The sequence below is a fragment of the Manis pentadactyla genome, chromosome 11 (genome assembly GCF_030020395.1).
Source record: "Manis pentadactyla isolate mManPen7 chromosome 11, mManPen7.hap1, whole genome shotgun sequence".
Classification (NCBI taxonomy): Eukaryota; Metazoa; Chordata; class Mammalia; order Pholidota; family Manidae; genus Manis; species Manis pentadactyla.
The window spans coordinates 25,203,890-25,228,289 of record NC_080029.1 but is presented as its reverse complement, the minus strand read 5'-3'; the positions used below and the strand labels follow the sequence as shown (position 1 = coordinate 25,228,289).

Genomic DNA, 24,400 nt, shown 5'->3' with positions numbered 1-24,400 from the left:
AGTCTATTCAATGAAGTGCCCAGGCCCCTGCCTGGGAGATGGTGAGAGCGCCTGTTTTAGTACCGACCCTTACTATGCATACTGATCTCTGGGGCTTCAAAAGCTGGCACCTGCCTCCAGGGTCAAAGCTAGTTGTCTCTAGCACAGTACCCAGGACTGATGGAACAGGAGACTTGCAGGACTGTGCCCCAGAGCACACTGGAAATGAGCCAGCCCACTTCCTTAGGCCTCCCGGGCAGGGCTGTGGCTGATTCGTAGATCTCTCCATTGCTGGAGAAGGCGGCAGAACCGGGTACCAGCCACTGGGCAGGTGCCAGGAGCTGGTCCCTGAGAGGGGTAGATTGCTGCTACGTTTATGCAGTTGTGTGTCTTTCCTTGCTTTGGCTGGCGGGGTAGGGAAGGTTTGGAAGGGGGACATGCCTCACAGGAGAGCTTGGGGTAGGGGTGAGGGCTGTTGGGCAAAGAGTGGTACAGCAAGTCAGCTCCTAGGCCCAGAGCATCAGAGGGTGCTGGAGAGCCTGCAGCAAGGGACGGCAGCCTTGTGCGTTTGTGTCGGTGATTTGCAGATGGTTCCTGGTAGCGAGGAGGTAACTGAGGAGGAGCGGGGGCCTTTGCATATGATAATCCAGCCTGGGTTCCCCGGCGGGTCGGAGCAGCCTTGGGGCGGGGCCGAGGCTTGCTGCTGCCGGGGAGGAGCCGGGGCGTCGCTCCCGCGGTGATGCAGACGAGAATTTGCTGACAGTCCCTTGCCAGGTAGGGGCTGGCTTCACCAGGCCGGCGAGGAGGAGGGCCGGCCCGCAGTCTCCTCCCAGGTAGGGAGCGTGCTGCCTGTCACCGCATCCCCGCGGCCTGAGCACCTTGCCTGGGGCTGGGGCTGGGGCCGGGGCGCCGAGGGCGCAGTTGTGGTGAGCACGCGGGCGTTACCCGCCAGGCCGGGAGAAGGGGCTCAGAATCCGAGTCCTGGACAGGGAAGGGGGTGGGAAAGGACCGCTTCCGGGAGGGATGGGGGTGGGGGAGACTGCGCCACACACCCTTGCCACGCTGGCTGTCCCCCAGCCTGGACCCAGGAAGGGTGGGCGCGGCTTGGTGGGCCATTTTCAGGGGGCTGGGGGAGGATGGGCAGGAGACTTGCCTGGGGTCCCGGGCTGCCTAGGGCCTGCCTGACAGCAGGTGGGAGCTGCCTCTCTGACCACCCCCACCCCGGGATCCCCAGGGGCTGTGCCGCCCACTCCCTGGCCTGGAGTGGGAGGGGTGCGCTCTTCACAGTTACGAGTTACGACAGCGTCAGGCCGCGCTGCTGCTGGTGTGGGTCTCATCCCGTGCTGTGTGGGCCCCAGCTCCTGGGCCCCCAAGGGCAAAAGATGCCATCTTTTCTCATACCTTTCAAAGAAAGGTGCTCACTTTCATCCTCACTTTGGTCTTGAGAGAGAAACTGGATTTGGCTGAGGGGCCTGGGGAAACTGAGGCCCAGGGTCCTGTGGTTTCATCAAGGTCACGTAGCAGGCCCTACAGAGTGGCCTTCCAAGCACTGTCTTGACCTGATGCTGTCTGAGGGGCAGGGGCCGATCTCACTCTCTAGACCTCTGGTCCAATCTAGGGTGCCCCCCACCCCAGCACCCCCTTTCCTCCTTCCTGAGAGTGGAGGGAGTCACAGCTTCTTTGTGGGGCTCCAGGGTATCATGGGTGAGGTTTGCAGAGATCAGAATTGTCTGGGACAAGAGAAAATTGCTCATCTGAGCTGGGGGGCTGTGGGTCTCTGTCATCTTTGTGGGTTCGGGGAGAGGAAGGCCCAAGGGGCAGACCGGTTTCAGGCTTCAGTCTCACATACCAGCCCTGATGAAAGCCCCGTGGAAGTTCCTGGGCTGCTGTGGGAAGGACGGGGGTCGAGGAGCTGGACTCCCTCCTTTAATGGCCGGGCCGTTAGGTCTCCTAGGTGAAGAGGCTGGGAACCACGCTGGCGAGTCCGCCTCCTCGCAGCATCACCCTCCGTGGTTTATCACCGAATCCCAACTCCTGTGCCCAGGAGAATGGACTCCATGGGATTGGTTGCCTTTGGAGGTGAACTTTTCCTGAATCCATCTTGTCCTCCTCCCTGGGACAGATGCCTTTCTCTGGAGGGAAACTGAGGCAGGGAGAGAGCTATATTTTCTTTCAGAGCTGGAGCCAGCCAGTGTCATTGTGCAGGTGAGGAAACTGAGGCACAAAGAGTGCGTCTAGTCGCTCTGGCTCTCTTACCTATCTACAGGTCTCCTGACTCCCCAGCCCACCACAGGGCAGACTGGAGGAGACCCCTTCCTCCTCCTCCTCCCCAACAGCCACCACCTCTGCTAAGGCGAGACTGCGAGTGCCTCCTGACAGGTGCAGGCAGGTGTCAGTGATAGGGGACAGCGCCAACGTTCTCTCTTCCCTTAAGGTAGGTTTTCAAGTTACTTGGGAAAGAAGCGACTTGAAGAGCAGAGCCACAGTCACTTGGTCACCTTTCCATTGTGCTCCCCACAGGGTCGCACAGTTTCCCTTAGAGCCAGAGAAGCTAGATCCCTCCTGCTCCGGGGCCCGCAGCAGGGATGGCCGCCCAGAGGGGCCGCAAGCAGAGGACTTCAGATGGGAGGTTCTGCCCGCAGTATTCTGAGGAAAAGGCAGTGTCACATGAGCTGCTGCTTCTCAGACACGCCCTCTGGATGCAGAGCCCCTGAAGCTGGCCCCTGGTGACGCCACAGCATGCCCTGGGCTGCATGATGGCCACCAGTACTCCCTGGGGTGACCTGTGGGAAGGGATGGGGTTCCCAGTGAGCAAGACCAGAACGAGCTGCACATGGGGTGACAGTACAATGCCAGAGAGAGGAGAGGACCCACTGTGTGTCTGGCTCCTCTGCTAGGGTGCGCAGGGGTCCCTCCAGGCCTTCTCCAGGAGGAAGGACACTGGCCCATGGCCCCAGGAGGCTGGGGCTGTGTTTCTCCTAGCTAGTGAGGCAGAAGCAGACCTCAGAAAGGCCTTGGGTCCTGGGAGGAGAACCACTTGAAAAGCAGAGCACCTGGTTCTGGACCACAGCCCCTAGTGGCTGGCACTCTGCACTCAGTTCCCCTACCTGCCAGTTGGGCATGAAAACACCTTCCCCAGGTGGATGGGAGACCATTAGAAACGTGGCAAGTGAGACCATCTGTTCATGGCCTCAACAGAGTCTGTGTGCTCTACAGCGGAGAGGATCCCCCCTCTCCCCAGGGCCAGTCTAGGGCAGCCTCCCCCAGCCCACTTTTGTCCCTTGAAGACTTCCTCCCCCACCCTCTTTGGCTGTCTGTGATATTTAACAGGATCTCCATGCCTGAAAATGATGGTGACTGGCAGCACAGGGAACCTTCCCACAAACCCGTATCCTACTGATTGGCTTTGCATCCTGTGGACTCTCTACTCTGGTTCTTTCTGGGAAGTCGCTGGTGGAAGAGTCATAGGATAATGGGCACAAAGTGCTGAGAGCTCTTTGCCCAGGGTGTCCAGGGTGCAGGGAGTCCCGGGCATTCACGCCCATGGGCAGGCTGGCTCTGGGAAAGGCTGTGATGAAAGTGCTTAGGGGAAGTGCTCAGCTTGAAGTGCACCGTTTGCCTGAGGGGGGCCTGGTGCTCCCTCCCCTTCCATCTCCCCGGAGAGCAGTGGTTTTCACAGCTTACTCACATGTCAACAGGGGGGTGTACACCGGACTCCTCATTCTCGCTCATAGGTTGGCTGGTGCAACTCATGCAAAATAGGGTTGCAGGAGGAGCTGAGATGGGAATGTGAGCTATGATGTGTCCGTGGTCTAGATCTGTCTGATTGCTCTGGACTAAGCACAGGTGGCTCTTCAGAAGAGCACCTGTGGCCAGAATTCTGTGTCCTGTGTTTCTAGGGCAGGATATGCACCCAAACTGCCATGTTCCTTCCCAGCCTCTTGGGGGCTGGTACTGAGACACGCAGGGGCAAGGTGAGAGGGGCAGGAGTGCCCCATTGTCACCTCCTGCCTCCTCCAGGTGATTAGTACAATACAAAAGTGAAGTGAAGCCTGGACCCACTTAGAAAACCAGGACCCAAGTGTCCTGGGGTCCCTTTTCTCAGTCTTCCACTCTGCTGTTTTGTGCAAGCACCCTCAAGACAAGATCGGGAGAGAGCCTCCAGACCCTTGGTCATACTAAGGCAGGGCCCCTGGTACCCTCAGAGGACCGGAGGCAGAGGAGCCAGGCCAGGTTCCTGTGGGGAAGCCAGGCCTTTGGTCTCCCCACTGAGTGGCCTTGCCAAGAAGTGGCCCTGAGACAGAAGCCCTCTCCTCACGCAGGCTGTCTTCTCAGAACCATGCCCAGCCACAGGGACACTGGCCTCAGGACACGGGATCCAGTAAAAGAGCCAGGAATCCTGAGGTCTTTGGAGGTACAGATAAACAAAATGGGCTTATGGCTGGGAATACGGCTGCTTGTCGGGTTTTGATGTGGAGGCCTCATCGCCTCAGGTGTCTGAGTGGCATTGACTTAGTTGTAAGCTGGGAAGACAGCTGGACACTGACCCTGTGCCCTGTGGGGAAACCAGATGTGCTTTGATGGGGGGCTTGTGAGCATGGAGGACAGGGCACACAGGCTCACAGCCCACGGGGCACTTGGCAGCTGGGTTTCCACCTGCTTCACTACCTGCTCGCTTCTCCTTTGTGCCTCCTGCATTCACAACACAGTGAGGGGGATGAATGGAGGAAGTAGAAAGGTGCTGGCATGTGCTCAGTGACTAGAAGGGGTCTGTCCATGTTCTCACCCCTTTACCTGCTCAGTGGTAGGCTGTCCAGGGGCCTGTGGACTGGCTGGTCACTTTGATGGCAGTGGCTGACCAACAATGTTGATTGTACCAATATTGAGTATGTGTGTGTGAGATGGGAGGTGCCTGTACTTCAGTACAGAAAACAAGCTGTTCTTCAGCCGGGGATCCCTCCTGGGCTGGGACCTCATGTGCCCAAGCGTGCAAACGAGGCCAGGCTTTGGGGAGACATTCTCAGGCACCAGAAGAACAGCCCCAGCAGTGTCCCTGGTCTGATATCCGGTGCTGCTCAGTAACTTCACACTCTTGTTGGTAGTTTTTAACCCTCTGCATGTGGCAGGAGAGGGACAGAGCAGGTATGAGCAGCCCACTTGATAGACAAGAATGGTGAGGCTCAGAGCCACACACAGGCACAAAGCAGAACTCACACTGGGCCCCGGCAGTCTGATCCCAGCGGGCTGGCCCTCCTCCCTGGAGCACAGCTTCTATGTACCTGCTATTGCGCTGTGGGTGGTTTTGCTGAAGTTGCTTAAGACAAAAGGACTTGGAAGTGAAGGTCGTGCACTCCTCCCCTGCCCCTCCAGTCTGGTCAGGGTGCCCAGAGCTGGGTTCTGCTGAAGGACAGCGAGGAAAATAGAAGGATAGGACTGCCGTCCCACCCCCAGCCCATGCCCTGGGACACACTGAAGGCAGGTCCAAGGGGCCAGGCCCAGGCGTGGGAAGGAGGTGCCGTGCAGCCAGGCACTGGCTCCCCGCTTCACGGAGAGGGCTTCTCCGGCCCCCGGCCCAGGCACCAGCGTGGGGCGAGTGGGTGGAGGGGATGGGAAGCCATGGCCTGGGCTCACAGAACTGCAAAGACCTGCTTCCTGCCTGCTTCCCTCACACTCTGCTCTGGTTCAGAGGCTCTTCCTGCATGGGATGGGGAACATAACAGGTGACCTTGGAGGTTCTAAAAATACACATACCTTTTCTACCCCTGCTCACTCCCAGCTTGGATGAGAACTGCTTTTCCCACAAATCAAATGTGCCTGGATCGTCCCACCCACCTGCTCCTCCCAGCCCAGTCCATGTCTCCATCCCCATCCCCATCCCCATCCCCATCTGTTCAGAGTCTCCCTGCCCTTCAGAGTCCAGCCTGAATCCTCCAAGAAGGATTCAAGAAGTCCAGCTCTCCTCCGTGAAGCCTTTCCTGGATCCCAGCCAGGGCAGGTCTCACAGCTTTTAATGCACTTGTCCCATTTAAGTCTGTTTCTTCTGCTAGACAGTGAGCTCATCCTTCCGTTTGTCAGGTGCCCATCGAGTGCCAGTCACACACATGCCCTCTGGAAACTCCATGAGGAGGGGCAGGTAGACAAGTCAACACAACTTCAGAAATGCTACAGTAATGGAAGTACAAAGTGCCAGGGGACATTTTGGTAATGGCACCTAAAGCTGAAAATGTACCTACTCCGTGACCAACAGCTTCACATGTAGGTGTCTAATTACCTAAGAAACTCATACATGTGCATGAGGAGACAGTTCCAAGGACATCTAAGGTACCACAGGGATTAAACCACAAAAAAGAGGTCTCCACCTCAGTATCTTCAGTATCTACAATAATGGAGTCGGCAACTAAAATGTGATGTTGTATAGCAGTTAAAATATATCTAGTTGCGGGATTTTATATTTTCTGAATTATACTTCCACAAAGTTGCCATACATACATATGCACACGTACCTATTCTGTATTAACGTGAATACATCTCAAAAACAATATTGCAAAAAAAGGAAATTGCAGAATAATGCCACTAGTCCACATTTAATTTTAATAAAAATCACAAACACTTTACTCTCTGTGATTTATGGATATAAACACGTGCAGTGGTGCAGTTCCTACCAAGTTCACACTTGGGGTGGTCTTGGTAACAGAGAGAAGGAGCTGAGGCTCAAGCGGACATTCTGATGTGTCAGTAACACTTCTTTTAACAAAAAAGTTCTGAAGCGGAAATGACAGCATGTTATGTTAATTCTGTTGGTTTTATTCTTTTAACTTTTTTATGTTTAAAAATTTTCAAAATTAAAAAAAAAAAAGTCATCTGGGATGTCAGAGGAAAGATATTGACTTTTCCCAGGGAAGTCAGGAAAGATTCCAAAAGAAGGTGACAGCCGGGTGTTGAAGGCAGGGTGGGGAGTCGGCAGGTTGAATCGGGTGTGGGAGAGTCCGGAAAAGGCGATGTAGGTGTTTAAGGCCAAGGAATATGTGGGCAGGCTCTTTGCACTTTCTAAATGCTTGTTGAATGGCTTGTGCTTGTCAAGCTGCCCCTCCCCTGCTACCTTCCTCGTCCCTGTGCCCTGATTCCAGCTCCTCTATTTCTGGGCTGTGTACATAGTAAATAGGCTCTTGAAAAAAAGTCATGTGTCATTTGAAGATTTGTAAAGTCTAGACAATCTAATGAGGGTTGAGGGAGGAATGAGCCAAATATATAAAATTGAACATTAAAATGGGGAAATAGCCACTGATACAGAGAATATAAGAAGAATTCCTAGTGGATACTGTGCTCAACCACATACAAATTCAGCTGAAAACTAGCTTGAACTGTTTTCTGAGAAAATATAAATCGTCAGTTCAGCCCCAGAAGACCTGAAAACCACAATAGACCAATAGTCTTGGAAGAGACAGAGGTTTCATAAAGCTCTATTCCAATAAAACCCAACTTCAGACAGCTTTTAATTTCTATCAAGCCTTCAAGGAAGATATAATTTCAATGTCATTTAAACATAAAAAACATAAACATTAAACGTAGAGAAGGGAAGATTCCAAATTAATCTGTAAAGCCAGTGCAATGTTGATAAAGCACAAAAAAGAAAAATTACTAAAACAAATCTCATTTATGAATATTGGTGCAAAATTCATAAATTAGTAGCAACAAATAGAATCATACAGCATCATGTTAAAAAGATGAATGCACCACAAGCAAGTGGAGCTATATTCCAGAAATACAGATTCATTAGGAGAACTATTAAAATAAGTGAGCAAACTAATAGTCAAAAGAGATGAAAAATGCTAAAAATGTCTAAAAGGGATTTGATAAAATTCAACATATGTCTAATTTTAACCCTTATTTAATAGGAATAGATAGCTATTGCTTAACATGTTCTGCTTATGTGTGTGTGTGTGTGTGTATACAGAAATACATATAAGAGAAAAATGACCACCATTACCTTCATTCTTTAACACTTCTTTAGAGGTACAAGCCAATACAAAGTTTGAAAATAGAAGCTATAAAAGGAGGCAAATTTATCAATTAAAATTAATAAGATTGGCCACCTGGAGAAAAACAAACAAGATAGTCTATTGAAAAACTATTAGAAATAGTAAGAGAATATACTAAGATGACTGCTAATATTAAAAACACAAATGAATAGCTTTCCTGTATATATGAGCTTCAGCCTCTTTTAAAATATAATAGAAGGAAACATTTGTGATATCAGTAAAAGTGCTACACATAACTAGAAGTAAATTTGGCCAGAGATGGCAAGAACAGCTCCGATTACTGCTATTCACTCCTGGTTCCCTGGCACTTAGAACAGGACCTGACACATAAAAGATCTTTGTCGCCTGGTAGAACTGGCTCACAGATCAATGGAATCTAGACAAAGACCTAAGCACTTTCGATGTGCAATGGTGATCATAGCCATAGCCAACATGTAGTAGTCCCCATGTGCCAGGCAGTGTTCTATGCCCCTTGCCTGTTGACTGTTGATTGCCTGTTGATCTATCCTGGAGAAATTCTCTGTGTGCTTGAGAAGAATATATTCTGCTGCTGTTGGGTGGTGTGCTATGTGTATGTCAGTTGGGTCCGATTTGTCTCTAGTGTTGAATATATCAAGTCCTTATTGATCTTCTGTCTAGTTCTTCTACCCATCATTGAAAGTGGTTTATTGAAATCTCCTACTATCGTCCCTTCAATTCTGTCAATGCTTGCTTCATATATTTGGGTGCTCTGTTGTTAGGTGCATATGTATCCATAATTGTTACATCTTCCTGGAAAATTGACCCTTTTTCATTATGTAATATCCCTTTTTGTCTCTTCTGTCCATTTTTGACTTAAAGTCTATTTTGCCTGATAGGAGCTTGGCCACCCTGCTCTCTCTGGGTCACCACTTACATGGAATACTTTTTTCATCCTTTCACTGGCAGCCTGTGTGTGTGTGTGTGTGTGTGTGTAGCCAGCTAAGGTGAGCTCTTATAAATTACACATAGTTGCACCTTTCTACACCCTTTACCTGAAATAACTCATTTAATCCTCACCATAACCCTAGGCTGATGGTGCTATTGATCCCCATTTTTAAATGAGGTGACTGAGGTGCAGAAAGGTTTGGTAACTTCTAGATCCAGGGAGGCTGGAATTTGAACCAGCACTTGACTCAGAGATCATGCTCTTTGTGTCATTCCCACTACATAGTTAGATGGAGATTTTGAATCTAGAGGGAGGGAGGGAGGGAGGAGGGAAGGAAATGGATTATTAAACATGACTTTGAGACAACTATCTAGCTCTTTGGGGAAAAAAATAAAGCTGGGTCTTACCACACTCCTTACACCAAAATAAACTCTAGAAAGAAAAGATTTAAAAGAAGGAAAGATAAAAGAAAGAAATTCTGACAATACTTGCAGAAAACACAGACAAATATTTTTAGAATTCTCTAGTAAGGTATAGTTTTGTCTACAGAAAAATCTAAAACTTCCGTAAGCAAAAGATGCTACAAATAAAGTAAAAGGAAGACAAATGACAATTTGCCATCCAATGACAGAAAATTAATTGCCTTAATTTAAAAAAACCTCTTTTAAATTAGGACATTAACAGATAGTTCACAGAAAAAAATAAATGCAAAGGCCAGTCAATCAATAAACATGAAAATAATGTCTGCCTTTAACACTAAAACAAGAGATCATTTTCAACTCTCATATTGGCAAAGTTAAAAAATTTGATCATGTGTCAAGGGTGGGGGCAATAGGCACTCTCATTCCTGGCTGGGGTGTGCAAACTGGTTTATCCTCTTCAGAAGACAATTTGGCAATAACTCCCAGAATTTTAGGTGCACCTGACCTTCACCTAGGGATTTATACTACAGCTAACCTCACACATACGCACACATATATAGAATCAAAGATGTTCATTGCAGCTTTGTGCAACAAAAATGTAGAAACAACCTAAACCCATCAATAAGGACAATTCATGTAAATTACAGTGCATCCTTCAATGGAACACTATGAGTGGCTATAAGAATGAAGGTTCTTTCTGTGTTGGTATGTATAAATGTGTGGTGTATATTCATAAAACCAAGATAGAGTACCAGGAATATGTTCCTGATTGCCTTTAAATAAAGATGCAGGCATATATAAATATTTGTCAGTGTTGATGGAAAAATTCTCAGGAAAAACTTAAGCAGGAAACTTGACAATGTTATGTTTGGGAGTAGAAGAGAGGTCTGAGATAGCAGGGGGACTTTGCATTGTGTATTACTTTAAATGGTTTGATTTCTTTCCCCCAGAAGCATGTTATTTTCTGAATTTAAAAAGAATATTTAAGAAGAAACCACTTATAGTGGGAGAACACTATTTAAAAGTCCTCACACTAAACTTTCTTTTTAAGTTTGTTACTCAGTGCATTCTCCTCTTGTTACATTCATAATTTTAAATCTGGAAGGCCCCAAGAGATCGTCTCCAATCTTCATTTCATCCATGAGGAAAATGAGACCTAGAGAGGCTTCAGCCAGTGCCCCAGGGACCCCTGGCTTGGTCTGTCTACTGAGTGCACTCCTCTGAGGCTGCCTTCAGGAAAAGGGAGCAATGACCCCTTTATACATGTGATCAAAGCTTCTCCCTTGGACTTGGGGGCCCTATCCCAGCATGTAATCCAGCAAGTCTTATTTTACGTGCATCCACATAGAAACCTGTTAATATGCAGATTTGCAGGCACCTTCCTGGAGACTCTCCTTCAATGGGCTAGCGTAGGGTCCTTAAATCTGCATTTTAGCATGCCCCCTAAGTGATTCTCAAGTCCTACTTGAAGTCCCCTGAGGGTGATCCCCCACCTCTGCTCTCCCCAGCTCAGTCTTGCTGGCAGTGTCTGTGTATCTAGGTTGAAGCCCCCCACCCCAGCAAGGGAGAGTGGGGTTCTCCCGCTCTCCAGTGGCGAAGTCACAGAGCAGACCTAGGTGCTTGGACTCCCAGTGCAATGTTCCATCCCTGGCGCCCCTCCGCTCCAGCCTTCTCAGCTGGGATGATGGATGACTCCCCAGCTCACCTCCCTCCAGGGCTGGGTAGCTGGATGTGGAGGTGGGTTGCAGATTGGGGGTCATGGCTGCATCTGGGATGCCTCTCAACCCCTCAGCACTCACCTGAGGCAGCCCTCATGGGAAGGTGCTAACAAACATCTTGGTGCTAGAAGGGGCCTGGCCTGCTTGGGCTGTGGGAGGAGGTGTGGGGAGGCTGGGGAGGACTAAGACCCACGCTTGCCTGCTGAGAGTGCTTCCTTGTTCCTGTGCCACAGAGCCTCGGAGGAGCCTTCGTCTTGGACAGGAATCAAGCAGGGATACGGCTGGGCCACTCAGAAGCACCTAAGGACTGATCAAAAAGACAGAGGGCCAGCGACAGCAAGCTGCCTGGGCCCCAAACTTGACCTGCTGCTCCAGGTAGGCACTCTTGCCATGATCCCACCCACAGGGCTAAGCCCCCAGCACCAGCTCCCTCCTCAAGCCAGGATGGGGCCACCCACTGCCCATGGCCTGTGGCTCTCCAGCCAGTGTTTGGACGAAAGCTGTGGATGCGTGCAGGAAAGTCCAATCCCCTCTCCAAAGGACACTGTCCCAGGTGACCCTGGCTCCTGAGGTATGGGAAGGGAGTCAAAGACTCTCTGGTTCTGATTAGGATGCCCCCTGCCCTGCAGAAAAACCCTAGGCTAAGCTGCTAGCTGGGACCCAAATGGCTCTTGCTCAGCTGACCCTGGTTTGGAAGAGGCCCAGAACCCGGCTGGACATGGTTCTTCCCAGAGTTCTCTGCCTCTCAATATTTTTTTCTCAGGAAAGGATTATGACAGACGGTATCTTCACAAACTCTTAGAGCTGGAAAGGATCTTTGAGATATAATTCAACCTCAGTCTCCTTTCACTTCACAAGCATTATGTATATCCATAGTGTCCTTTAAAATGTTGTAGCTGAACATCTCAGAGGAACCAGGTGTTACCTCATCCAAACAGTACAGGAAGCCCTTGGGTCTCAGGCAGCCCTTCCTAGGCCCTACTGCCTCCTCCCTGCGCAGCCTCAGCCAGCCCCTGCCCCCGGCACCTTTCCTCTCCTTTCACCTACCTGGTGACTTCTAGCAACTCACCCACCTTTGTGAGAGGGACACTGGCAGTGTGGACATCCAAAACTAGAAGGTGTTAAGGCCAAGTTAGCATCAAAGTGAGGCTTTCTTCCATATTTAAGTAAGTCAATAAATGAAACCAAGAAAGGATTGGATAGTAGAGGGAGGCTATAACAGTGTGATATTTCTCTATTTGAGCATCTCTAAAATCTCTTTTCCATGAAAAAGTTGTCCTATATGGGTTGACCAAGAACATTGCTACTATCAATAAAAGTGATCTTAGATACAACTCTTTTCTGTGCAGATCAAAGTGCTTGGTGTTCACATCCCCCTTCTAATTTCCTGGTCCAGCCTCCTGCGAGCCCTCCAGAGCAATGAGTCAGCGAGTCAGTATTTCATTTCTGTCCCTCCAGCCATGCCCAGTGCCCCAGCCCACACTGGGCCTTGTTTGTCTAGATTACTGTGACTGGCAGCTTTGAATAGTGGTAAAGAATGGGGGCTCCGGAGCCTGCAGGGTGCAATTCCCGGCTTCACCAGCAGCTAGCCTGTAATTTCTGTGTAAGGCAGTCTTTTCATCTATAAAATGGGGAAAAAAACAGTACCCTGCAGTGACTGAGAAAATTAAAGTTAATATCTATAAAGCACTCAAAACAACATGCAACATGCAGTGAATATTTAAGGCACATTAGCTCTGGTTCTTGCCAAAGCTGTTCTCCTGCAACAACTCTGCCTCCTGACTCACCTCTGCGAAGCACAGGGTTGCCATCTCACTCCCCTGCCCTAGAATCAGCCAGAGCTCCTACTGCCTGTTTAGTGACTATGCTTTAACCTGCCCTTGAATGGTCTCAAAGGCAGAAACTCAGCATTTTTCTCACATCCAATAGAGAATCTGTAGTGTCTGCTGAGGAAGAGGTTTTCACCCTCAAGGAGATTGAACTGAGTCCCTAAGGAACTAAAGTGCAGCCCCCTTCAGCCCCTGGTAGGCAGGTTGCTCCAAGCTCTTCAGCCTCCCCAGCCATGGCCCAGCTGTGAACAACCCTGGATGCTGGGCACTGGGTCTACCCACAGGGGGAGGTTTGGTTTCCCATGGATCTGCTAGGGTCTCAAAGGCGGGCAGCCCTGTTCTGGACTCCCAGCCTCGTGGTACACATCAGAGTAAGGAGAAGCCAAAAAGGCAGTGACACAGTTATAGCACACACTCTTGCATGAATTCAGGCTGGGTGGCAGACATGGCATCACTGTCCTCATTTATCCCTGGGAGGTGGCCAAAACTTCAGCTCCCATAGCTCAGGTGGGCAGCCCAGGCCAGCAGAGACCACTCCTGACCTGGTGCCTCAGACAGAGAACTCAGCAAGGCCCCACCTTTCATCTCAGCTGCTTCCCTGGCAGAAGAGAGGCCACATACTGTGGAAGAACAAGTACTAGGTTTAGGTAGGACAGACCTGGGTCCGAAACCAGGCTCCTCACCTGGTGGGGAGTCTACCTGTCATTTCTAGAATATTCCACTCTCTACTTCCCTCCTTCACTCATTGTTCCCCTCTGCCCAAAGCCCCTGTCCTCCCTGGTTTCTGTTACCCTAGAAATCCCACCCGCCACCTCTCTGGAGCCTTCCCTAAGGGTGTGATCTCTGAGCCACATCACCTTGACTTGTGCCCTTCTCTTTGTGGCCCTTACTCTTCCCTGGGTGTAGGCCTTGGTTTAACTGTCTGATCTCTCCACCTGGCTGGAAGTGCCTTGGCCAGGGCCTGGGGCTCTTTCACCTCCAGCAGGTGTAGGGCTCAGCAGACATTGGCTGTATTGAGTATGCCCTGGCTCCAAGACCCCAGCAATACTGGGACAAGCCAGGGGGGAGTCTATGGCCCACTCGGACAAAGAAGGCAGAAGCAGGAAGCCAGCAGGAAAGGACAGTGGGAACAAAACACAGATGAGATACCATGGAGGAACTAGTGAAGGAAGGAGACAGAGATCACCAACATATTTTTTCCAGAGAGGCAGACTGTCAGAGACAGGAGGATGGGTCTCTTCTTCCCCGTAAATAGCTACTACTCCCTTCAGCATCCCAGGCCAGTGCTTCCTTGTGTCTAACTAGAATACCTCTTGCTGCAGCTGGTGCTCATTTCCTCTCCTACCTCTGATTCAGGCTGCTGTTTGAGTCTTCCTTCAGCATGGATCAGGGTGATTTCCCTGACCCCCACCCCAGAGGCAAGAGCAAGGTGGTAATAAGGCTGGCCCCTGCCTGGGGGCTTGTGCTCTAGTTGAGGGGGCCAGTGACCCCAGGAGACACACAGAGACTGCTGGGGGCCAAAGTATGGGGGCACCATAAGTCGCGGAGGTTGTGATAGCCAGTTGCCTCTCGGCCCAGCTTCAGGGCTAATCTTCATTACGAGAAATTCTGTACATAGAGAGCCCCCACCTCAGTAGCATGGTGATTCTCAGGCCCCTCATGTTCTGGCCCTTTCTGCCCGCCAGGCCTCGTGAAGCCATGTGAGCCAGACCCTCGGCCCCTGCCATCTGGCTCCCCACAGTCGCTGGAGCAGCTGTGCCCAGAGAGAGCCCCTCCCTCTGCCTCTCCACAGCTCCTGCCCCCAAGGCAGCCACCTGGCTCCTGCCCTATTTAGACAGATGGGGCGGGAGCCTGGTGTCCCTCCCGTCTCTGCCGCCCTGTGGAGTGGTGCCTTTCCATCTGGGGAAGGAGAGCTCCCCTGGGTGGAAGCCTCAGCGCAGTCTGAGCCGGCCTCCCTCTTTGCTTTGCGCATGTGAGGTCTCCTCCTGGAGACCCAGCTCCTCTCCAGGTCAGAGGCCTCCTATGCACTCAAAGCTAGGATTGGGGCTGCTGAAATCTTGGGGTTGTTGTGAGGATTAAAAGAGTTCATGCTTGTGGAGTCTTAACACAGTGCCTGGCAGTGAGCCCTCAAGTAATATGACTTCTTCTGCCCATCCTTTAAGAGCTGCCTTGGTTAGCACCTCCTCTGGGCTACCTTTCGGGGTTGGCCACAGCTCAGTCAGGTGCTCCTCCTCTGTGCTCCCAGCACCCCTTCACAAAGCCTCTGGAGCACACTTATGCAGACCTGTCATGGTGCTCCTTTGTGGTGGGGGTGGTTTCTGTACCCACTAGGATCTTGTGCCTAGACTACAAGGGCCTTGAGTGCAGGGATCAAAGTCTGGCCCACTTTTTTGCTGAATAAAGTATTTCATGAATGCCAGATAGGCAGCTGAGAAAGTCAGACTGAGAGAACAGGCTTGACCCTGCCAGGCCTGACTTTTCCAGGGCCTGTGCTGAAAGATCAGGATGCCCACACCGAGGCCTGGGGGATGCAGAGGGGGCTGAGGAGGAGCCCATCCCCTGTCATCTGGTCTAATGCTTCGATCCTGAAAGCATGGTGTTATCACCAACCAGGAACTTGTTAGAGATGCAGATTCTCAGGCTGTACCCCAGACCTACTGCATCAGAAACTGTGGGGTGGGGCCCAGCCATCTGTGGTGTAACAAGCCCTCTAGGTGATGCTGATGCACCAGAGCCAGAGTCACTGCTCTAATGTTTCAAAGCAACTCAGACTCATAGGACGTGGTTTCTCTTGGGGGTTTCTGCTCTACTGAAGGTTTCTGAGAATGCTATCAGGCTGGGTGCACAGGGAAAGGCTTTTGTTGGACCCACACTCCTGAGCTTGAGACCCTTCTGCTGACAGGGTAGGTGCAATGGAGGACAAGCTCTCTGCAGACCTCCCCCTTCCCAGGTGGCTAGAGACCACAGCAGGTGCTGCTCCCACAGGCATTGATGCTAGTCCCTCCCCATTGCCATTGGCCAGTATTCCCTGGTATTCCCTTGAAGTACCAGCAGCAGGGGCCCCAGGGCAGAATTCTGGAATGTTAGGGCTTGAGAGAAGCTCTAGAGATCATTGGCTATATGCACATATGCTCGTACATGCACCAAAACACAAATAAGCACACACACACACAAATGCATAGACATATATAACTCGACATACACACATATGAACACATAAACATGCATATACCCCAAAATACACACAAGCACCCAAAACCCAAATTATAGTCAAAAAAGCATTCCCAAGCATACCCAAATACCCCCAAAACATATACAGACAGCTCCTACACACACACACACACACACAAAAAAAAAAAAAAACATTGATATACCTCAAAATATACAAGAACAACAGACACTTATTCTCTTGTAGTTCAGGAGGCTATAAATCTGAAACCAGGTTGTTGGTAGATCCGTGCTCCCTCAGCAAGCCCTAGGGGATAATCCTTCCTTGCCAGTTTTTAGCTTCTGGTGGTTGCTGGCAACCCTTGGCATTCCTTGATTTGTAGCTTCATCATTCCAGCCTCTGCCTCTATCTTCTCTGTGTGTCTCCATGAAGCCGTCTTATAAGGACACCAGTCATTGGATTTAGGACCCACTCTAATTTGCAGTGACTTCATTCTAACTAATTAAACCTGCAGAGACTGTGTTTCTAAATAAAGTCACATTCCATGGTTCTAGGTGGACATGAATTTTGGACAGACATCATTCAACCCAGTACATTCACCTGTCCCCAAACACACAGGTACAGAGACAGACAGACAGACAGACAGACACAAGCACCTCTGGCAGATGAGAACTGAGATCCGATGGGAAGAGAATCCCAGTGTCTGCCCGTTCCTCCTCCCAGGTCAAGCTCAGTGTAGGTCCTGCCCTATCGTAGCACGAATCACATGGTGCTGCTTTCACCTTGGTTTGCTTTGTCTGGTTTGAATTGGTTAGGTGTGTACATAGTACAAAACTCAAAGTAAAAAGAGAAAATATAATGGAAGTAAGTCTTCCTCAACATGCTTCAGCCTCCACCTAGCACCCCCCTGAGAAGGCAACCACTGTCAAGAGTTTCTTGGGTCTCCTTCCAGTGGAAATCCAGATGCAGGCAGCTGCACATGAGGCACGTGCCATCTGCACTGTGCGTTCTTCATTGAACAGAGCATCTATCACTGCATTCTGATTGTGTTGCTTTCACTGCCCCTTCCTAGTCCAATGACAGCACAGAGCAGGGGTTCAGTTATAGCTGGTTCTATCTACACATCACCAAATCGTCATCATCAGCCGGTTGGGTCCGTGTGGCCTGAGCTCAGCCTCCTGGCTGCAGATCCTTGGCTCTGCCCCAGAGTGTGGCACTGTCCACCAGAGCCCATTCTGGCAGCAGGCAGAGCTGGGGCAGGATGGCACCCAACAGCACACTGCCTGTTTGCGCCTGCTGCCAGACACCTTCATCCCAGCTCTAATGGGAGCTGACTCCAGAATCCACCTGGGCCTGTGCTGAGACTGGCTTCTCTGCCTCCCTGCCCTCCCCTCTCAATCCGCTTGGGACTCCTGTGGAGGAATCCGTTAGGAAGAGGCTGGGGAGAGAACAACACTGCCACACTGCCGGCATCTTAGCCTGGTGGGGGCTGGTGGGGAAAAGGCTGTTGATGACAAGCCCTTTGCCCAGTCTTTGCAAGGCAAAGGCTTAGTCTGGACTGTTACCGTGGAGACAGGAATTAAGGCAATAACTCAGGGTCGAACTAAACCTGCAGCTTTATCCAGTCGCGGTTGGAATGTATTTGCTCCACCACACTCAGATATGAGATGCAATGTGCCACATTTTTTTCTCAATCAAGATGGAAATGGCACCTTAGGCTGAGATTTCACCATGCCCTCAACATACTGATTGAGCAGAGCCCCATGGGGAAATGGAGATGGACAGGGGCTGACTAGCCCTGTGAGATTGGAAGCCAAGGAAATGTTGGCCAGCAGCTCCCTTTGTGCATATGTGGAAGGAAAGGCTTAGGTCACAGGATTTCTAAGAGCCCCTCCAGCCAAAACATTTTGGGTCTGAGATCATGGGAGCCCAGTGAGACCCACCCTGGCCCCACTGACAGTCATTTGTTCCTTCAAGTATTTGTAAAGCACTGAGCTCTACCCAACACAGCACTTGCTCTATGGAGCAAACACAGCCATCAACTCTGTTGTCAAGAAGCTTTCCATCCACTGGGGCAGTCAGTGATTTGCCATGTCATCCCATAAATAAACATCAAGTATACTAGGTACTAACAAGAAAAATACTTAATGGTACTGAGCCATTGCTATGTTCTAGGCACTGTTCCAATTGTTCCATGTGAATTTCTTCATGTAATCCTCATATCCACCCAATAAGGGGGATACTATTAACATCACCATTTTACAGATAAGGAAACTGAGGCACTGGGAGGTTAACACACTTGCCCAAAGACATGAAACTAGTAAATAGCAGAGACAGAATTTGGAACCAAGATGATGACTCTCCCTAAGGACCCACACCTAAATGCCATACTATGTCTGAGGCATGGAATATGTGGCCTTGACCTGGCCTGGAGTTCTTCCCTAAGGAAGCGATGTTAAGATTAACTAGTGGGAGAATGAGTTAACTCATGGGAGAGGGCAACATTCCAGGTAGAAGGACAGGCATATGCAAAGGCCCTGTAGCAAGAGGGAAGGTGGCGTGCTCCAGGCATTAAGGGAAAGATGAAAGAGGCCAGGGAGTGGAGAAGGGGAGAAATGGGATGGCGGTAAAGGAGAGCAATAGACAGGCCTTGTTGGCCAAGTCAAAGAATGACAGGAAGCCCTTCCCACTGAGTCCATCATAACCTGCAGGCTAACTCAGGCTCACCTCGTCAGAAAGGCTCCCTGGACACTCCAGACTGGGTTCAGTGTCCTGTCCACTGCAGCAGCGCTTCTCACACACTGCATGTTGTAATCACTTCTTAGCTGAGGTCACCCCCACACACCATTCTAGAATGAGGTTGGTGAGGGGAAAGACATATCTCATTGCCCTTAGCACCAACTGCCCTGTAGAGAACTGGAAAGAATGCACTAAAGCTACAAGAGGTGGGGGAGGACGAGATTCCTGAGGAGGGGTGCTTGGAGTGGCTGCCTGGAGGGAGCAGGGTCCAGCCGGGCCTGGTGGTGGAGCATCCTTACTGGGGGAGGACCAGGAGGCCTTTCACAAGATTAAGAATGGAGGGAGCAGGGGAAGCCAAGGCCTTTGAGGAAACAAGAGGCTGCCCATCAGCTGGAGCTGGGGCTTCTTGCAGGGAGATGGGGAAGGTAAGACTGGAGGGGTCCCTGAGGCCCCCCTAGAGAAGGCCAGGAACCAATATCTCAGATGTCAGAAGGAGCAGGGAGCCAAGCAAAATCTCAAGCCTTGGATTCAGACCCCCAGCCCCTCCCTGCCTTGCCGCCGCTAGCTGTGTGATCCCGGGCAGGCTCCTCACCCTCCTCAGCACCCTCATCTGTAAAATGGGGACAGTCATCACCCTGCCTCAACAGGGCTTTTAGGAGTCAGGTGAGATGATGACATTTCATAACCTGGAAGAAAGGGCACTCCAGGGCCTCCATCAGGTAGGTACCTCAGAGACGGTCCAGAGCCCAGGCCCATTTCGGGACCCCCATCCCCACCCCAGGTCAAGCCTTGGTCTTCCTGTACCTCTTATCTTCTCCCTAGGAGTCTAGGTTTAGACCAGTCCCCAGATTAGCTATAGCTCAGTGGCCACCATTTTTCACGGATTGATTGGGGGTGGGGTGGGGCAGAGCAGGTGGTAGGGCAGGCTGGCCCCCACTTGCCCAAGTGAGAGCTGTGTTGGGAGGCCACCGACCTCCCTCCCCGATCACTGCACCTGGGTCTTGATGCTATAGCCAGCACAGTACCATGGCAGCCAGGAGGAGCCATCAAGCTGAGGATGAAGAGTGTCTCTGGCTCCTGGGTAGACCCCCAGGGGCTTGGTGGCCACACTGTCCTGCATGGTGCAAGATCAAGCCTTGCTCCCCCTGCCCCTGGCCCAGCCAGACCCTGTGGGGTGAGGGAGAAGGAGGCAGCATCCGATGCAGGCCTGAGTCTTCTTTCTGGGTAGGCAGCCTGCACAGAAACTAGTGGGCCCTCCCACTCCCTCCGCCCCACCAATGAGCTTGAGTGGGAGCTGATCAAAATGAGGGCACTCGAGGAGGATGAGAAGGATTCGATGCAGAAGGAGGGAGGGAAACTGATCGAATGGTGTGCCTAGAAGTAATAAACCTTCCTTCCGAAGTATGACTTCTAGTTATAAACTGGAATACATGCTCAGATCAAATAGTTTTTAAAATTCAGAAAAAAGTTTTTAAAGATCACTGACAGAACATAGCCCCACCATCCAGAGATAACTGGCCTTTTTTTCTATAGGCCTGGTTTTTCATTTTTTCTTTCTCCCCTCCCCTACCTTTTTCTTTTAGAATTGAGATCATCTAGTTTAACAGCATTATATCCTGCTGTTTCTCTATTTTGACTTTACTACAAGCAGGGAGTGGCCCCTCCCCCTCCCACTGTCTCCCTGACTCACCATCCGGCTCCCATGGGCTGTCTCTCCCTCTGGCCTCCAGCCCCGTTTGGACACTATTATGGCTGCTCTTTGACTGGCAGGAAGGCATGGCCCCCTGGGTTGGTTTGCAGGGTCTGGAGGGCAAGGTAAGGAAACCTTCTGGCAAGGAAGGGGTTGCGGAGGTGGATGGGTGAGAGGAAGCCAGCATGCTCGGCTTCCAGCCCTGTTTGGTTGGCTCTCTTCTGCCCTTGCTGTACTCTAGCTCCCTCTGCCACCCGCGGCCTTTCCTCCCTTCTAGCAGAGAGTCCCTTAGATGTAGGGTAGATCTGGGAGCCTGTCTTCCTGAACCCCAGAAATAAGCCCACCTGGGATAAGCAGAACAGCTCTCTCCCCAGCTGTGCCTTCAGCATGATGGAGTGGTGCTAGACACTTAGATTCCCATCCTGCCTCTGTCTCTCTCCAGTTGTGACTTTAGGCCAGTTACTTAACTTCTTTGAGCCTCAGTTTCTCTACCTATAAAATGGGGATACTGATCCCTTTCTCCTAGGCTGCTACCTCTTAGCTTGCTTGAAAGGCATAAGTGATGCTCAGTGGATTAAATGTAAGAAGGCACCTGGTACAGTGCCTAGCCCATCACAAACATCCATGTCCTCTCCTTCCCCTTTCTTCTTCTGAGGCCTCAGAGGTTGTGCCCATTCTAGCCTGGAGTGTGCTCCCAGAATTCCCTGTTGGCACTTTTCTCCATTTAGCTTCTGTTTTCAGGCCAGGAGCTTCATTCCTAAGTGCTGGGACTGAGGTTCTCTGCCTTGGGGATGGCATATAGCAGAGTGATTAGGAGGGGTTGGGGAGGCTCATGTCCTGGCTCACTGGCTGCCTAACCTGGAGTAGTGACTTAACATCTCTGTGCCTGAGATTCCTCATCCATAAGATGGGATAATAACAGAACCTATCTGTTCTTTGTATAGGAAACAGAAGCCACTCTAAGAACTTTATGCAAAACAGATTTGATACAAGTAACTACACCAAATTGCTGAAGGGTTAGAATCTAAGTCTTCAGAACAGAACAGACCCACCAGACAAACAGCTCCTCAGCTACAGCCAGGATGTGACTACTAGAGGCACAAATTCACATCCCCTTACCTGCAAGCCTGGCCTCTCACCCTGCCCCACTCCCAGGAGCCAGATGGGCATTGATCTGCTGCAGAGAACTCCCTTTTTTCAATATTGCCTGTCAGCAGAACACAGCCCAAGCACAGGAAGATGGCCTCCTCCTCCCTTCTGCCTTATAAATCTATCTCCAGTGTATCATCTAACTGATGGAACCTGACCTGTAGTTTTTAGCTTTCTAGCTTTTGCAATATGAATGCTGGAGACCATCAACTGTATCCAACATGCAATTGTTATGGTTGTTAATGCAGATAATGCATTAAGAAACTTGGCTCAGTGTCTGGCACATAGAATTTTTCAATACATGTTAGCTCTTATTTTTATTGGGCCAGTGCATCAGCGAGCACAGGCTGGCCCTGCCCACAGAACCCTGGCGGAGAGAAGCAGCCACAGAAATGCGACGCTGGGCAGGGTGCTGTCCATGGTGCTGTCCGTGGTGCCATCCGTGGTGCTGTCCATAGTACTAAGCATCCTTTTGCAGGTGCCAGCTGCCTGCTGCCTTATTTTAGCAGGTCTAACAGCAAAGTGGAACCCAAATCCAATTACCCCATGCTGGGGGTTCAGGGGTGACTGAGAGGCTTCTGGAGGAAGGTTGACCTCAGTCCTAGGACAAGGATAGCAAAGGCAATAGCCAACATTTGTGGAACTCATAGTTTACAAAATGTCTTCATGTACCAGCTCCTTTACTCTCATAACCACCCTGGTGTAGGCAGGACAGACACAATCATATCTATTTTATAGACCACAAAGCTGAGAAGAATGAGGGTAAGTCACAGTTAATAAATAACAGAGCGAGATTCATACTCCGTCTTCTGACCCAAAATCATATTCTGCCTTTGCTCCGTGCTGTGACCTGGGGAGCAGGCATGGTAACCAACGACGTGCCATGGGGAGGTAAAAAATGAGTGTGTGCTTTCTAGCTTCTTACACAAATCATCCCAAATTTATTATTTCCTGCACCTGGGTGTGGCCCTGGGTAAGGGATCATCCATCTTTCACTGAGGCTTATTCTATAGTGATCATTATGGAAGAACCACAATAACATGGAACCTGCCATCCATGAGCCCATGGATTTGTTGGATAAGTGGATGCTCACGTGCATGGAAAATGAGAGACTAGTGCCAGGAAGTGGTAGCAGAGGCCAACTGTGTAAAGAGGGTGGGGATGAGGTACAGACTGAGTTGCTCATTGGAGGAAAGCTTTGGGGAATAGCATTTGAGCTGGACTCAGGGGCTATAAATGCTGATGAGACCAAGGGCCCCAGCTGAGCCCAGAAGAAGGTGTTTGAGCTCAGTCAGGGTGGGGTGAGCAATTCTGAGAGACATGGAGACAGGAAAGAGGGTAGGCATGATGCCCCACAAAGAAGTGGCCAGGCCAGTGACCTCTGGCATAAGCAGAAATGCAAGAGTTTGTAGATTCAAGGGGGTGGTGTTGGCCTCTGTGGATCTTCAGCCAACTTTCCACATACTCAGAACTGGCTGAAAGGGGTGTAAGAATTCTCTTGTGAGAATAAAAAGACCAGCCTCATGAGCTGCCCACTGCGTTATGATATCAGAGGTACTGAGCCACCCACCATCCTTCATCCCCAAACCACTTTATCCTCCTTCCTTATTTAGGTGGAGTCAGAAAATCTTTTTCATCTTCAAGAACTCCTGATCTAGATGCAAATAACCCTGGAAATCTTAAGCTGTTGTTTCTCTATCTTGGCTGCACATAAGAATCGACTGGAGATGCTCATTCTTAAAGTCTGGAGTCAGGCATGAGTACCTGGATCTACTAAACACCTTCCAGGTGACTCCACTGACTCCCATCCCCATCCCTAGGCTGAAGAGTCACTGATCCAAGCCCAAGAGCACTGAATGGGGGCCCAAAAACCTAAGTTGTAATCCCAAATCCACCACTTCCCCAAGCCTTAGGCAGTTCTCTCAGACTGCTGGCGACCCAGTTTCTTCATATATGAAGTTGGTCAAACTATCCTTTGCTGTGAAGGCATGAGTAGATTGAGACTCAGGGCACTTAAGAGCAAGGAAGGGCTTATTGCCACTTAGGGGAAGATTCCTGGCCAGCTAGCATGGTGGGTGGAGAAGGACATTAACCAGAACCCTCACTGCAGTAACACCCCCTTCCTCTCCTGCCTCTCCTCCAGAGTACCTAGCCCACTAGCAATGACAGTGAACCTGAGCCACTGAGCTGACATCCTGTAAAGCTGGGGAAGGAGAAGATTTGAGAGCAGAAAGCATGGAATGGGAGAGAGATCCAGAGAAGAAGGGGAAGTGGGAGGGGTGCCCATGGTCAGGAACTCATTTATTTAAGGTTCAGAACCATGGGAAATATTCTTTCCTGTTTTTAACAAAAGGAGATGAATTATTGAAAAGCAGAAGTCCAGGTGGTAGTAAGGGTTGGGGGACAGATACTGTGGCTTTGTGCACTTGGTGAGGGACAGGGTTGGGAGAGGATGTGGGGATAGCTCCCTACCCACAGCTTATTCTCCTCAGATGTGGCTTATGGCTACAGTGATATGCTCCTCCAAAACAAATTTCAGACCCTGTAGACCAGCTGCTAGGAACTCCTGGGGTTGCTGGAGCAGAGTGGGCTCAGGCAATGCCAGGAAATTCAGGCTGTAGGCTGTCTCTGAGACATCTGGAGTCCCAGATCCAGCCTGGCCCTCAGACACCTCCCATTGAAACCCCTCATCTTACAGACAGGAGACCCAGAGAAGGGAAGGTACTTACCCAAGACCAAACAGGTGGCCCAGAGATTAG

General features: G+C 50.4%; 1 protein-coding gene across 4 annotated transcripts in view; it reads left to right on the top strand.

Annotated features, from left to right (window-relative positions):
* Positions 1-728: 728 nt before the first annotated feature.
* The window catches only part of TMEM63C (transmembrane protein 63C), a 65,085-nt gene continuing 41,413 nt past the window's right edge, over positions 729-24,400 (top strand). For 3 of the 4 annotated variants that reach the window (XM_057488283.1, XM_036913060.2, XM_057488282.1), the window contains exons 1-2: positions 828-905; positions 11,299-11,440. The gene's annotated coding sequence lies outside the window, so the exon portion shown is untranslated. The other variant, XM_036913059.2, reaches the window with a different exon arrangement.